The sequence below is a fragment of the Meriones unguiculatus genome, chromosome 4 (genome assembly GCF_030254825.1).
Source record: "Meriones unguiculatus strain TT.TT164.6M chromosome 4, Bangor_MerUng_6.1, whole genome shotgun sequence".
Classification (NCBI taxonomy): Eukaryota; Metazoa; Chordata; class Mammalia; order Rodentia; family Muridae; genus Meriones; species Meriones unguiculatus.
The window spans coordinates 44,388,511-44,403,405 of NC_083352.1; positions in this window are offsets into that span (position 1 = coordinate 44,388,511).

Genomic DNA, 14,895 nt, shown 5'->3' on the forward strand with positions numbered 1-14,895 from the left:
CATTAGTTCTTATACTACATTTCCTAGTATTTATTTATTTTTTTTAGGGTTCGTTAACATAATTGCCTGCAACTCCAGCTCCAAGTAATCCCATTCCTTCTTCTGGCCTCTGCAATCACCTGCATACCCATGTGTGCATGCACTCACTCATGTACACAAATATATAAATAAATTAAATTTAAATTAATTTTAATGAAATGAATTGTGAGTATGAGTACATTGTGGATGGTCAAATTAACCTACACTATTCACTTACATTTATTAAGTAGAGGAATTTTTGTTTTGTTTTTGTATTTACTTCCAATGTTTTCTTTGTCAACAGATCAAAATAAGTTTATTTTTATTTTTTGATAAAGCATAATGTATTTAAATCCTTTTAAAATAAAACTGCTGTTAAAGTCTAGGCTATTCATTGCTCTGCAGGCTTCTCCTAGTGTTTTCTTCTAGTATCTTTAAAGCTGGGGTCCTATTTTCCAAGTCCTTATTCTAACTACTTACTGTTTTGCTTTGCTTGGCTAGAGTTTTGGAGACAAGTCCCAAGGTATACTTGAATTCACAACCTTTCTCTCTGGGCCTTCTGAATGCTGATGTTTTAGGCATACAACAATACCTGGTTTAATCCATTAGGTTCTGATGAAAATTTAAAGAACACACAATGGAGAATATACAATGAATTGACTAAATGGCACTGGGAAAAAGAAATATCCATATGTAGAATACAGTCATCCTGAAGATTTTATTTACGCAATGTTGGCTTTCTGCTTTGTTTTGTTGCATTTAAAAAGATGTTGTAATTTTACACGTAATAGAGACCACATCAGATATGCCCAATTGGCAGCTCAGTCTCCATGTGGGTTTCTAAGTGAGGAGAGCAGGGACTGCCTCTATCATGAACTCAGTTGACTGCTCTCTGATCACTTGCCAATGATGATGAAGCCTTGCCAGGCCACAGAGGAAGAAGATCTGAGCAGTCCTGATGAGCCTTAATAAGCTATGGGCAAATGGCAATAGTGGAGAACTCCCCCCTAACGGTGGACTAGGGGAAAGGGACTTCGGGAAAGGGGAGGGAGGATGGGACTGGGAGAGTTGAGGGAGGGGGCTTCAATAGGGATATATAATGAATAAAATGTAAAGAAAAAAATAAAAATTAAAAAAGGAAAAAAAATACAGACCACATAATTTATAATGTAGTCTGTGCTATTTTGTGTTATATGTCATATAATAATTTAAATGAATCACATAATCCATAATTTATTTTATATTCAATATAGTGTATATTAACTATAGTATATATGTGAAATATTAAACATATACTTTCATACTTACTAAGATTAGACAATTAGAAAACTTAGATACACATACATGAGGACTTACACACATGCATATGAAAATACATTCATGAATCAATGTAAAAGTAGATGACTTTAACACTACTATAAGTACCAGAAATAGAATTTAGGAGAAATGAGTTAGCATAAAACTTAAAAACAAAAAAATATGATTTCAAAATCCCAAATCCTTACAGATAATAAGAATGAATACAATCAAATTTCATAAAAATGTTTCTAAAGATTTGCTTCACTTTCTTTGCTTCATTGGACTTGTTTTTGTTTCTTCGTGTCTTCGTTCTGTCTGGTAAATGTTTTCTTATTGATTAACAGCTGGGATGCATTGACAAATTGCTATTTTTTTCTATGCACATCAGTAACACTTTGAGAAGGCAGATACAGTCACAAAACATAGAAAACTTTAGTGGTTACTTAATCTCATGTTTCATGTCTTTAAAGGATAAAGGTAAGCTTTCAGTCTTTGGAGTTTTGCTGCCATTTTTCTTTTTAATTAACTGATATCACCTTGAAAATAGCACCATGTCGAATGCATTATGTTCTAGAGACATAAAATAAATAGGTTTGTACTTTTCTACTTATTTATATTTGTCAACTGCTTTCTGCCAAGCATAGGGAACTGAAGTTAATCTTTATTTTCTAATAAAACATGGTTCACTTTATTTCTTTTAAAATAAAACATGGTGTGAAAAACAAGCCTGTTCCAAATTTGTCTGTTGAAAGCTAGTTAAAAACTAATTAATTTTGATTTTTCCGTGTAGTAATTCGGATAATAAATGTTTCATGATAGTTATTAATCAGACACAAATAATAACCCTGGTAATGAAGCAAAGTGGGTGGAGTTCATACAAAATCCCAAGTTCAATCTCAAGTACTTCATCAACCAGGCATAGTAGTTCATAGTGGTAGGCTTAGGAACCCAGAGGTAGATTCATGAGGTTCAGAAATGTAAGGTAATCCTTTGCTATATAGCTGTTTCAAGGCCAGCCTTGAATTCATGGAGCCCTTGCTTTTAAAATGTGTTTTCCCAAAAAGCAATCACTTTTATCCCCTAAATTCCAATCTAGAACATGTGTACATGTGGCTTTGGGTCACAACACTGCACACAAACACATAGACAAAAAACAAATGCATATATATATATATATAAATATAAAATGTCTGTGTTTTATATTGTTTGCATAGAATATATAAATATTAATTTACCTTTAATATCAAGTATAGTATTTAATAGCATGTTTATTATAAATAAAGCAGAATATTACCACAATTGAATAGATATTCAATTTAAATGTGTGTGTGTATAAAAAAGAAAAGAAAAGAAGAGAGCATGCAAGAGATAAAAAGAGAGAGATGGAGAGACAACAGAAGCATAGACAGAGACAGTGACACAGTTGAGAACTTAAGGAAGTACATAGCAGAGCTAGATTATGCTTGGAAAGCCTGTGAAATCTAAGTTTTCTCATTCTACTGTACAGCAACTTGTACTGCTTAGACTGTACAAGATTAAAAGCAAACTGAGAGCAATTATTTTCTACGTGAAAAGACAATGAAGTGACTTTTTTAATCTAGTAGGTTCAAATCGATGTAGTCAGTAACAACCACACAATATAACCAGTTACCAAGAACACTGTTTCTATATGTGAGATTAATACTAATTTAAATTCTCTTAATTTTTAAATAATCAACCAATTTTTATTTTAATTCTCAGTATGAAAAGCCATTTATTTTTACTGACTTTTTCAGATTTTCAAGACCATCAAGTTAGAACTAAATTATGTGCCTTTAGTCTTAATTCTACTGTTTCAACTCACATTACTACTGTGCTAGCCCTGGTAATTATTAAGTATAATTTACACAAATCATAATTAAGTTTTATAACACTGAAAAGTTCTTACTGCTGAATAGTGGTGTCTCTCTTTTCATGAATTCAATATTAATAGTTTCAGATGTTATTTGTTCTTTTGTAATTTTCAATAGATTTCATATTTATTTCACATAATAAGAAATGTAAACTGAAAAAAAAAACGATAGCTTAGAAATTGAGCATAGGGAAGTCAGGCATGTCTTTCTGAAGCTTTAACCACAAGAAAACCACTGTAAAAAATGAATTTTATTCTCCAGATGTAATTGTTTTCTTGAAGGCTTACTGCCCCAGTCTTCTAACCTAGGCCTAATCCTGGAAGCTTCTAGCCTCCATACAATTTAATCAAGGCCTAGCCTCTGAGATTTACTGTGGAGTAAGCTCACCCTTTCAAGCTCTTTTTGAACTCTGACTGTCTGGTTCAACCCAGCTGTCCTGGCTCAACCTCCTCTCCATAATGACTGAGAAAAGCCAATTTGAATTGCTGTGCTTGAACTCAAACTAACTCTAGATATCTGCTCTAATCTTCTGGCTCTCTTTTCTTCTCTGGCTTATCTGTCTTCACCTGTGCCTAGCTTGTTCTCTCTACAATCAGTCTCTGTAATACTGTACCAGTAAAACTGCCTTCTCTCCTCACTCTCTGCACTGTTCTCTCTCTAGTTGCCTCTCTTTCCTCCCTTTTCTCATGAAAGTTGGGTATATCCTATCTCTGACTTATTCTTTCAAATCTTTCTATCATTAGTCACTGTCAGTTCCTCAATTAGACATCTCTCTCATACATGGGTGCTTATTTCTATAAACTAACTTTACCTTCAGTGTTTGGGATTAAAGGTGTGTACTAAGGGCATATCTGTATTTCATCCAGAGGGACTATATTTCATGCCATCTATACTTCCCAGTATTCACATATAAAAATGTTTATATTATTAACACATTATATTTCTCTACTGTTTAAATTTTTTATTTTCTGTCATTTCATTCTGTCACTATAATTATAGCAATAGTGGAATACTTAACCTTATTCACCATTGTTACTAAGCAAGGAAAATTAAACACATTGCTATAACTAATTAGTATCTAGAAGCTATATCATTACTAGAATAGACAAAATAAAAAGAAACCTAATAAATTTTTGTTCAGTGGATTGAAATGGCCATGACTAGCATGGGATCGAAAATAACTATGAAAACTTAAAATCACAATTTTAGTGATAAGATTATGATAAACACTATGCCAAGCATTTTACCCATCCTGCTTCACTACTAAGTTCATAAAAACCATGCCAATCTCTTCACTACTAAGTTCATAAAAACACTGCATTTTCAATGCTAATCTGGGCAGGTTATTACTAAGAAAATATATTGTTTAACCATATCTGCTTTGAAAACAGTGCAACTCGTGTGTGTGTGTGTGTGTGTGTGTTTGTGTGTGTGTGTGTAGGTATAGAATATGGATCCTACATGTTGAATAATTGGAGACTATTTAGCTAATGATCAGCTGAGAAAAAAAAACAAAGCTAGGGCACTTGGGTTTTGTAATCTTTCAAAACTAATATTGCTTTGTATTTTAGAAAATATGTCATTCAGCATGAAACAGAACTTTCCAGTGGCTTACAATGGCTTTCATGTTCAGTATCCCAGTTATAAATAAACATTACTTTATAACCATTTTCTACACACAGAACATTGGAGACATAATTAGAGTTCTCAATTAGCCCTTCATCTAATTTCTCCTAGATCAGGATATCTCTCATTAGTATTAGTGCACCAATATTAGTTAAATACTATTGATTATTATTGTTTCTATTCCAGAATTTATTCATATTCACAGTTTTTCTGAATATATTTTATGTGGAAGTTTCGTAGTCAATTAATTACCATCTTTTATTAGGCCCCAACTGCCTAAAAAAAGATTTCAGGACTAATTTTGGTGATCTTGACAATTTTGAGAAGTAAAGATCAAATATTTTTAGGATTCTTTTCATACTTGGAATATTCCCCACTATCAGAAGAAGACAATAGTTACTGATAGCAGGTCACTGAATTAAAGTACCTTTCTCACTGCATCATATCAAGGGTCTACTGCCAAAATGATGTATGACTGTTAACTTTGTCTTTTATCATCTCACAGGGAAGCATTTGTCTTGTTTCTCCCACTGCAAAGTAACCTTCCTTAATCTTATGTCTGTTCTGGATTCTTTGGATAGAGGTTATTATATGCAGCAGAAACATAGGTAAAATGTCTACAAAAAATATCTAAAATTCTTTTTTTTGTAGAGATTTTAAAAATATTTCTCTCAATAAATCATGTATTCAATTATTTATTTGTAATTGTGTGTTTATTTATATTTATATTCATAATCTATATTTATAATTTGTGTGTTACTACTTTATCTCTATAATCTCCTCCTGGGTTTGATGGGCCATATTTATTACAGAAGGATGTTACAAACTATGATGAGACTTTCAGTTTTCCCTATTGCTACATTTATCTCAAGCTTTCTCAGCTCACTGGGTAAAATATTTCACTTATATATACATGTGCATATATGCAGGTAAAAGCATTTAAATATATAACCAACATTACAATGAAAGAAAAATATTATGCATTTAAAATATTATTCAAGCTTGATGATATTACTTGTTCAGCCTCCTGAAATAACTCATCTCCTTTGCTCTTGGTGATATGTACTCTTTAGTGCTTCTGTAAAATGTGTATTTTTATCATGTATTATTTTTCATTATTTCTAAAAACATTTAGGCAGAAGTAATACCTAGCTGAAAAGCCAATATTTCTTGTGCATATTTCATTGATGGAATATAATTGCTACATTTTCGGCTGTTTAATTTAAGTATTTGTGCTGCCCATGTCATTAATACTGTTCATCACCATGGAACACATATTTAAATAATGTACTATATATTTTTCTGGCCATTCCTTAAATTCGAGTTTATCAAATTAGAAAATTGAAAATACAGTGCATCAATTTTATGTATAATCAGATGATGGTTAAATGATGGAAAACAGGTATGTTGTTTCAATTCATTTCTCTTGCTGTGACAAAGTATCTTAAGAAATGCAATGTTAGGGGAGAAAGTTTGTTGGTCATGATTGAGGGTTTTAGTCCATCACTGTGAAAAGCCAAGGCAGGAACTTAAAATGTAGAGGAATTTTAGTTCAGCAACATGGCTACTCTGGTGAGAGGGATCACATTTAAAGACTTCTTAGGTCTATGTGCTCAGGCTGGAATGCAGACACAGCCTTAGAACACACTTTTAATCCCAAAGCAAGATTAATTTTAAAGTGACATCTAATTGAGGGCAGACAAAGTGACAAATCAGAAAAAAAAAATAGATTTGGAAATAGATTAGTCAGAGGAAGCAGTTCAAGAGAGGGAGCAAGAAAGGAGATGGAGCACAGAGAGAAATGAGGATGGAGATCAGTTCTAGGAAGAGCAGGGGCAGGAGGATGGAGGACCTGCAGAGAGAAGAGAAACCATGGGCAGGGATAGCTTTTTGACAAACTGGATAGGGTATGCTACTGTGATGATCCCAGTGACTATAGCTGAGACTCCTAGTAGCAGTGGTCATGGAGACTGAAGAAACCACCCTCAGATTAGACAGGAATTTTCGTGGAGGGAGGAGAACACCAATCCACCCACAACAACTTCAACCCAAAATTTACTCTAACTGAAAGATACGCAGGGAAATAAAGTTAGAACAGAGATTGAGGAAATATCCAACCAATCCCTGGCCCAACATGATATCCAACCCATGAGAGAAAGAGCCAACCTATGACACTATTAACAATATTCCGGAAGACAGGAACCTAGAACTATCTTCTGAGAAGCTACACACAGCAAATGAATGAAACAGATGCCAAGACTCACAGCCAGATTTTGGGTATGGCTTAAAGGGTTTTATGGAAAAGTGGGAGGAAGGATAGAAGGACCTTGAAGGGACAGTAGCTCCAAAAGAAGACCAAAAGAGCCAACTAACCAGGGCTTAGAGGGGCTTGTGGAGACTGAAGCACCAACCAAGTACCATGCATAGACTAGATCTAGGCCCCCCACATAGATGTGTCCAATGGGCACATGGGGCTTCATGTGGGTTCCCTAGTAAAGGGAGTGGGGGCCATATCTGACATGGATTCTGTTGCCTGCTTTTTGATCACCGTCTTTTCGATCACTGAAGCAAATGATGGATGGATGCATGTTTAGAGCTCAGCTAGCTTTTTCTACCCTTTTTAAGTCTACAGACTATAAGCTGGGAAGGGCCACCCATTCCAGGCTGCATCTTCCCATGCAAGTTCCGGAAATACAATCCTTCACAGACACGCCCAGCAGACAATTTGACCTAAATCACATCTCCTTGAGACATTCTTCCCAGGTGGATCTAGATCATGTCAAGTTAACAATTAAAAAGACAGATCACGTTTTGATTGCATTTCCCTGATGAGTAAGGATATTGAGGATTTCTTTAAGTGTTTCTCTGCCATTCGATGTTTCTCTACAGAGAATTCTCTGTTTATCTTTGTACCCCGTTTTTTAATTGGATTACTTGATTTTTTTGCTGTTTTAACTTCTTGAGTTCTTTATATATTCTGGTTATTAGCCCTTCGTCAGATATAAGGTTGGTGAAGATCTTTTCCCAATTAAGAGGCAGTCATTTTGTTCTGGCGACAGTGTCCTTTGCTTTACAGAAGCTTTTCAGTTTCATGAGGTCCCATTTATTGATTGACCAACTTCCCTTCAGAGGGTGCATCCTTACCAGGCCACAGAGGAAGACAATGCAGCCACCTCTGATGAGACCGATAGATTAGGATCAGATGGAAGGGGAGGAGGACCTCCCCTATCAGTGGACTGGCGGAGAGACAAAGGTGGAGAAGAGGGAGGATGAGGATGGAAGGAGAAGAGGGAGGAAACTACATGTGGGATACCATGGGAATAAACTGTAATTAATAAAAATAAAAAATATTATAATAAAAAATAAAAAGGAAACAGACTAACAGCAAAAAATATTAGATCACATACGTATTTTCATTTTTGCTTACAGAAAGATGTATCTTTTCTACATAATCCATGCTTCTACAGCATTCATGTACTAAATAAAGATTATGTGAAAGAAAAATAATAAACAAGGAAATATCAGGTAGTGAAAATATAGTATTTCTAAGAGTAGGAACTACTAATCTACATTTCTAAATAATATTAAATTACAACTAATATTTTAATTTAATTTATTGAACATATATCTGTTGCTTTAATATTACAGAATGCTTCCTTCCATATTGATCATATATTTGAATCTTTTTTGCCACAATATCATCATGTATTGTTATATGAATATTAGCATTATTGTTAAGGGAGTCCTTCAAAGATTATACTTTCACTTAAGCATTTTATTAAGTAAATGTATCACATTTTCTGATCAGAGAAGTTTACATTTTAACACCTTAGAAATAGGATACAATGTCATAGAATAATTGTATTTATGCCTCTGAATATACCTGATTTAGAATCTCATCTAAGAGCTCTTTTGGTCACATATAAGTTTTTATAGGTGAATGTGTGCTCAAATGTACTTATTACCAAATTCTACCTTTATGTAGTCAAGGTCTTTGAAAGTGTTGCTTTTCCACCAACTGCAGATGTGAAATGAATGCTTGCAGGATTTCAGCAAGCATGTGAAGAAAATACTTACAAGGAAAAAGTATACATTTTGGGATTTTTAAATAACAATTAAATATATAAGCTAGCAGACTATACATATATGTATGCTAAGTATAAAAAACACAAAAATTATGCTATATAAAAACACAAAATATTTTAAAATTATAAAAGTTTGATTTATTATTTTATTGTACTTTTCTATAGAATTATTATTAGAAGTTCTGTTACTTTAATCATTTAGAATTGTTTTGGGTAATTTCCAATACACTATAAAATATACAAATAAACCTATTCATCCTCTTTGGAGAAGGATGAGGAGTAAAAGGACTCATATATTGCCCTTTATTTAATTATTATTAAAGATTATTAACTATATCATTAAAAAGTGAAAAGAAAAAATTGTTTCTTTGCTTTACAGAAGCTTTTCAGTTTCATGAGGTTTGTATTTGACAGGTACTTAGAAATACCTGTTCTTAGACCTTTCAGCTTCATTCCCTACAAGACCATGCTCTGATAACAAAGCTGGGACCTAGAAATTTTGTCAGTAAACATTGGTGAGAAAATATGATAATACAACCATCATCCCATTTTATGAATATATAAGAACTGGACAAAGAGTATGAAAGTCATGCTTTTTATTATTGACAATTTTGAGGTGTTCAAAATATAACTCCTATCTTTTTTTCAAACTGTCCTTTCTTTCTCTCTTTCTTTCTTTCTTTCTTTCTTTCTTTCTTTCTTTCTTTCTTTCTTTTTTTTCTTTCTTTCCTTCCTTCCTTCCTTCCTTCCTTTCTTCTTTCCTTCCTTCCTTCCTTCCCTCCTTTCTTCTTTCTTTCTTTCTTTTTTCTTTCTTTCTTTCTTACATTCACCTCCTCTGGTGGTTTAGATATTTCTTTTTATTTAAATTTTTATTTTTTATATTAATAACAGTTTATTCACTTTGTATCCCAGTTTTAGCCCTCTCCCTGATGGATTAAAATATTCGTTGATTTTGGGGGAAGCCATGATGTCCTGATTTCTGTCGGATGTGTCCTTATGCTGGCCTTTAGCAATCTGGTTTCCTGTAGCCTTGGCTGTTTGTTCCTGCAGCCTGTACTGCAAACTGGGTCAGGTAGTCTCTGGAGTCTAGATCAGTCTAGGAAGATGGTAGGATAATGAGAGAGGTCCAGGTGTTTGTGGGTGGATGTTGGCATTTCAAATGCAGCTAAGAAAGGAAGGTTGCAGGTTCATGTGCACAAGTGCAGGAGTATGGGTGGGAATGTGCCTTGAGGGCCAGGTAGCAAGTGCAATTCCTGGGAGGGCATGGCATAAGCTCTGGTGTGGGTGCTGGCACATTTCTCAGTTGGTCAAAGTGCATGAGTGCTGGTGCCCTGAATGGCTCAGTATGGGTGTCAGTAGCAAGGTGTCTCAGATGTGCTGACACTTGACCCACAGGCCTTTCTGACTCTGTGCTCCAGCCACTCAGATCTGCCTGGGCTGTGTCATACTAGACCCAGTAACAGTGCACTTCTGATGTTGATAGTTTGTCTAGACTCCATGGGGTGACCCATAGAACAGAGGCTTGGATGTTGGGGAAGCAGTAGCAGGAATCCTGATGTTGTCCACAGGAGGTTGAGGGTGGATCAGATATCTGGCTACTAGGACAGAGGGTCCCAGGGTCTGGGACTCAGTACGCTTGCAGGTATATGAGGAAAGCCCAGGGGACCCGGGTTCTCAACTCTCAGATTCTGGCTGCAGTGAAGAGAACTCTAGATAAGATTGGCCCAACTGTCCCAGTGATCCTGATGCTCCCCACAGGGCAGCAGCTGGGATCCCCTGCCTGGCTGCTGGATCAGAGGGTCTCAGTGCCTAGGGCTAAGCACTTGCCAACAAGTCATGGGAAGGTGCAGGTGGTCCACAGTTTACCACTCCCAGATCCCGGAGACATCCAGTGTGTGTGTGTGTGTGTGTGTGTGTGTGTGTGTGTGTGTGTGGTGTGTGTGTGTGTGTGTGTGTGTGTGTGACCCAATCTGACCCAACTCTAGCCTGGGAAACTTCAGAGTCGCTTGTTCTGGATCCAGCTGCCCATCCTCTCACCAGTTTCTGAGTTTCGGAGTCTCTGCTCCTTAGATTCAGTACATACTAGTTGCCACCATCTTAAAGTCGCCCAAGGAAATTCTTTGATATTAGGACTATATCTTCAAATTCTCTGGAAAGCGTCATTCTTGCAAAGAAATCACTGATGAAAAATAAAGTGTTTTTAGGGATTAAGTCAATGGCAGTGGGGACAACAGGGTCTGTATCCCCATACTGACCAAGAGCATTTCATCGTAACTTGGTGGTTTTGAATTCTAGACTTCAACAGTCTGCAAAGGTTCATGTAACTCATTATAGCAAGGTATATTCCATCAAGCGTGGAGAGCAATAATATTATGTAAACAAATATGCAATTAAATGCTATCATATTTTCTTACATTTAATAAGAAAATATAAGGCATAACACTTATTTTAAAACTTATGCTGGAAAGACTGATTTTTTTTTCTATGCATTAATGTAGATAGGTAGAAATACAGACAGACACATAGACATTTAGAAAATAGGTAATTAGACAGATGATAAGATGATAAGATGATAATAGATAGGTGATGATAGGTAAGATAGACTGATGAGAGAGAGATAAACGATTAATATAAGTAGGTAGATATATAGGTTGATAGATTGATGGGATAGGAAGATGACTGATAGGAAGATAGAAAGTATTTTATTTGTTTATTAAATTGTATACATATATACATATACACACATATATATGTACACATTATATGTACATACACACATATGTATCCCCTGACAACTTGATAGATCTTTTATAGCAGCACTATATACAGCCACTCTTATCTGAAAAAAAAAAAATAGGTCATTTCCAATCTCATATCCTCATTTTCCATCCCATAAGACTTCTACTGTAGATAATAAGAATTCCAAGACAAACTGACTTTTACTTAATGTGATACATTTGTTTTTCTACTGTTATGTGAAGAAAAGATTTATCCTAGCACTCTGTTTGATTCTGAGCAAAATTCATCATATATATAATCATATATATATAAACACTCTGCAGAGTTTGTGCCTTACCTGTGTCTCAGACACAAACTAATGTTAAGGTAAAATTAATGTTCATAATATATTGTGCTCCTAAGAAATGAACCCCCGTATTGTACCTTATTTTTTGTCTAAAGGGCAAGTGGATTTAATAATTTCTTAAGATCTATGACTTTGTGAATCTGTGATTCTATAAAAAAATCCTACTGACTAAAATATTTACAGAGAAAAAACAATGTATTTCTCAGAGTCTTAGTGCCTGAAAACTGAAAGATCAAAGTGTTGGCAGTTTTCTGTCTGGCAGAACCTTGTCTTTGCGGTTAAGATGGAGCCTTGAAAACTGCATCCTCACAAAAAGAGAAACCGTGCATCCTCAGGAGAGAGAGCTAAAGGAGTGAACTACCATCAGTCATTTTTATCAGAGCTTCTAATAAAATTAAGTAAAGTTATAACATAATAGTAATCATACATGAGATGTATGATAATTCTACCATCCATCATCATGATAGTGTCAACCCTTGAACATATGTCCTTTACCTAGTTGAATATATCTCCTAAACCTTTAATTGACCACTTGACATATTTTGGAGTCTTGTGAAAGGAGCGCCTTGATTGAGGGATTGACTAAAGCAGATTGTCCTGTGCATACTCTATAGGGATGGTCTCGATTACTAAATGAAGCAAGGAAGGGCAGTCCACAATGAATGATGCCATGTCTTTGCCATGAGTTTGCCTAGGGATAGATTGTGAGGTAGAAATACAAACCAATTAAATCTTTAATTCCAAATAATTTTTGGTCAAAGTGCTTTATCACAGAAAAAAAAAAAAAAGGAAACTGGAGCCTACTTACTAATGCCACCATATTTCTCATTGATTTCTGTACCTCTACTTTGAAACAGACACGTTAAAGTCATAAATCTTTATGTTTTAATAATGTTATACAAGACTACCTATTAGTGAGGTACTTAGAGAAAAGTTGTGTAACTCTATAAGACAACAAAAATTTGCTATGAAAATGCTAGTAGCAATATATTTTTATGAGTATATGTGACACTGTTTAATTTTATTAACAGAAAAAAAAACATTGCATGTCTGTGAAGGATGTAAAAGGCATATAACTTGAAAACTATAATTGCAAAAGTCTTGGATTCTTACTGTGGCACAAAGTTGAAACAGACTGCATCTCATTTGTTTAAATGACATGGAGATTTAGAGATGAGAAGTCCTACAGACAGCTTTGCTGTTTCTAAGATGATCAGTCTCAGCAAACACTAAAATCAAATTTTATGCGAAGCCACACTTTCAGTTCACATTTGACAGTCTCTAGTGTTGTTCTAGTTTTCAATAGCAGGTAATTGAAAGAGGCAGAATGCATTTTACAAATGTTTTTCCTTGGATTTCTGATAAGGTACTTTTTCAAAAAACATTTTAAAAAAAAATGTAAGCCAACGGAGTTCTGAGTCACAGAAATCTCCTGTAATTAAAGCCTCCAGCTGCATGCATTTTTAATACCACAGACAACAGCATAATTGACACATGCAATTCTGGATCACACTTTAGATTTGAAATTATTTTAGTCTGCTGAAATGTGTTTAAGTGCACTAACCAGATACGCTTTCAGTAATTCGGCTTTTAATGACTATCCTTCACTTCAGAGCTACCTTTGATGTTAAAATAGTCCAAGAAATAATGTAATTTCCCCACATGCTGGTTGGGTTACAGTCAGATGTTTCTTAAATATTTCATGTAAGAACTCTCTCTGACCCCTACCACTGTGAGAATGTGAGGAGATTTTACTAACAATAATTTTATATCTTGTAGTTCACTGAATTAACTAGAATGATCAGGACCTCAACTGAAATTGATTGCTGAACCTAAAATAAGATCAAAGTAATGAATCAAAAGGATACAGCAGATTTGAAAATACAAATTATAAGTGTAAGTTCAGAATAATTAATATTTGTAAAATTATACTGCAGAAGACCTCAGAAAGTATAAAACTCACCACATTAAAATGTAAAATTTTAAATAGGTCTCTGAACTCAGAAAAGACTCCTAATTTCTACTTATTAGCTGTGAAACCAAAGGCACAGTACCATGGAGCTTTGTTAACTATTATAGCATCTAATTTCTCTGCATATTTCCTCAACTGCATTAAACTTCTTATCACTATTTTTTTTAATGATCTACCAAATACAACAGCATTCAAACAATTCCAGTTACTGGTCTAACAGCTCAGTCAAGGTAATAGTTTCTTTGCTTATCCTTATTTTTTAAGTATAAAACTATGTCGAATAGTATCATAAAGTTTATTTAATAGTCAATAATCCACTTGTTTTTCAAGGAATTCCCACATTGAAGCATACATGAAGAAAAGAGTCAGACAAACTTTATTCTCAAGTTCAAACATGAAAAGAGACAAATAGATATGATGTGTGAAGTATTACATAGATGCTTAAAAACAGAAGATATGACAGTGTGCAGTTAGGATCATGTACTCTTTTGCTTAAGTTAGGAAGAAAACAGGAGAGCAGGAACCACAAATTCAGACAGATCAGCCAAGAAGTATTTGACCTTTTCAGGAAGTCAGAAGATGTACTCTGCCTCCATAGACAAAACCAGAAACCACTATATCCATTGATGGTACATTCTGGCACTGAAGCAACAGTGAAGGATAGTCTGGTAACCAATCTGCCTTAAAACACTGGCAACCTTTTCCACACCCTCAAGGAAACAAGTATACAGAGTCTTCTCTGTAGTGCCGAGAACTTCCAGGCTGTAAATGCTGCCACTGTCAAGTACCTGCTGAGTGACCTGCTTAAAGGAAAAGAGATCTATATTTAGGATGTTAGGCATTGAGGCTTCACTAGCTCCCAGTTTGTCTCCAGTTTTTATCAGCTGTACACTGTTCAGAATTTCAGTGTTACCTCTC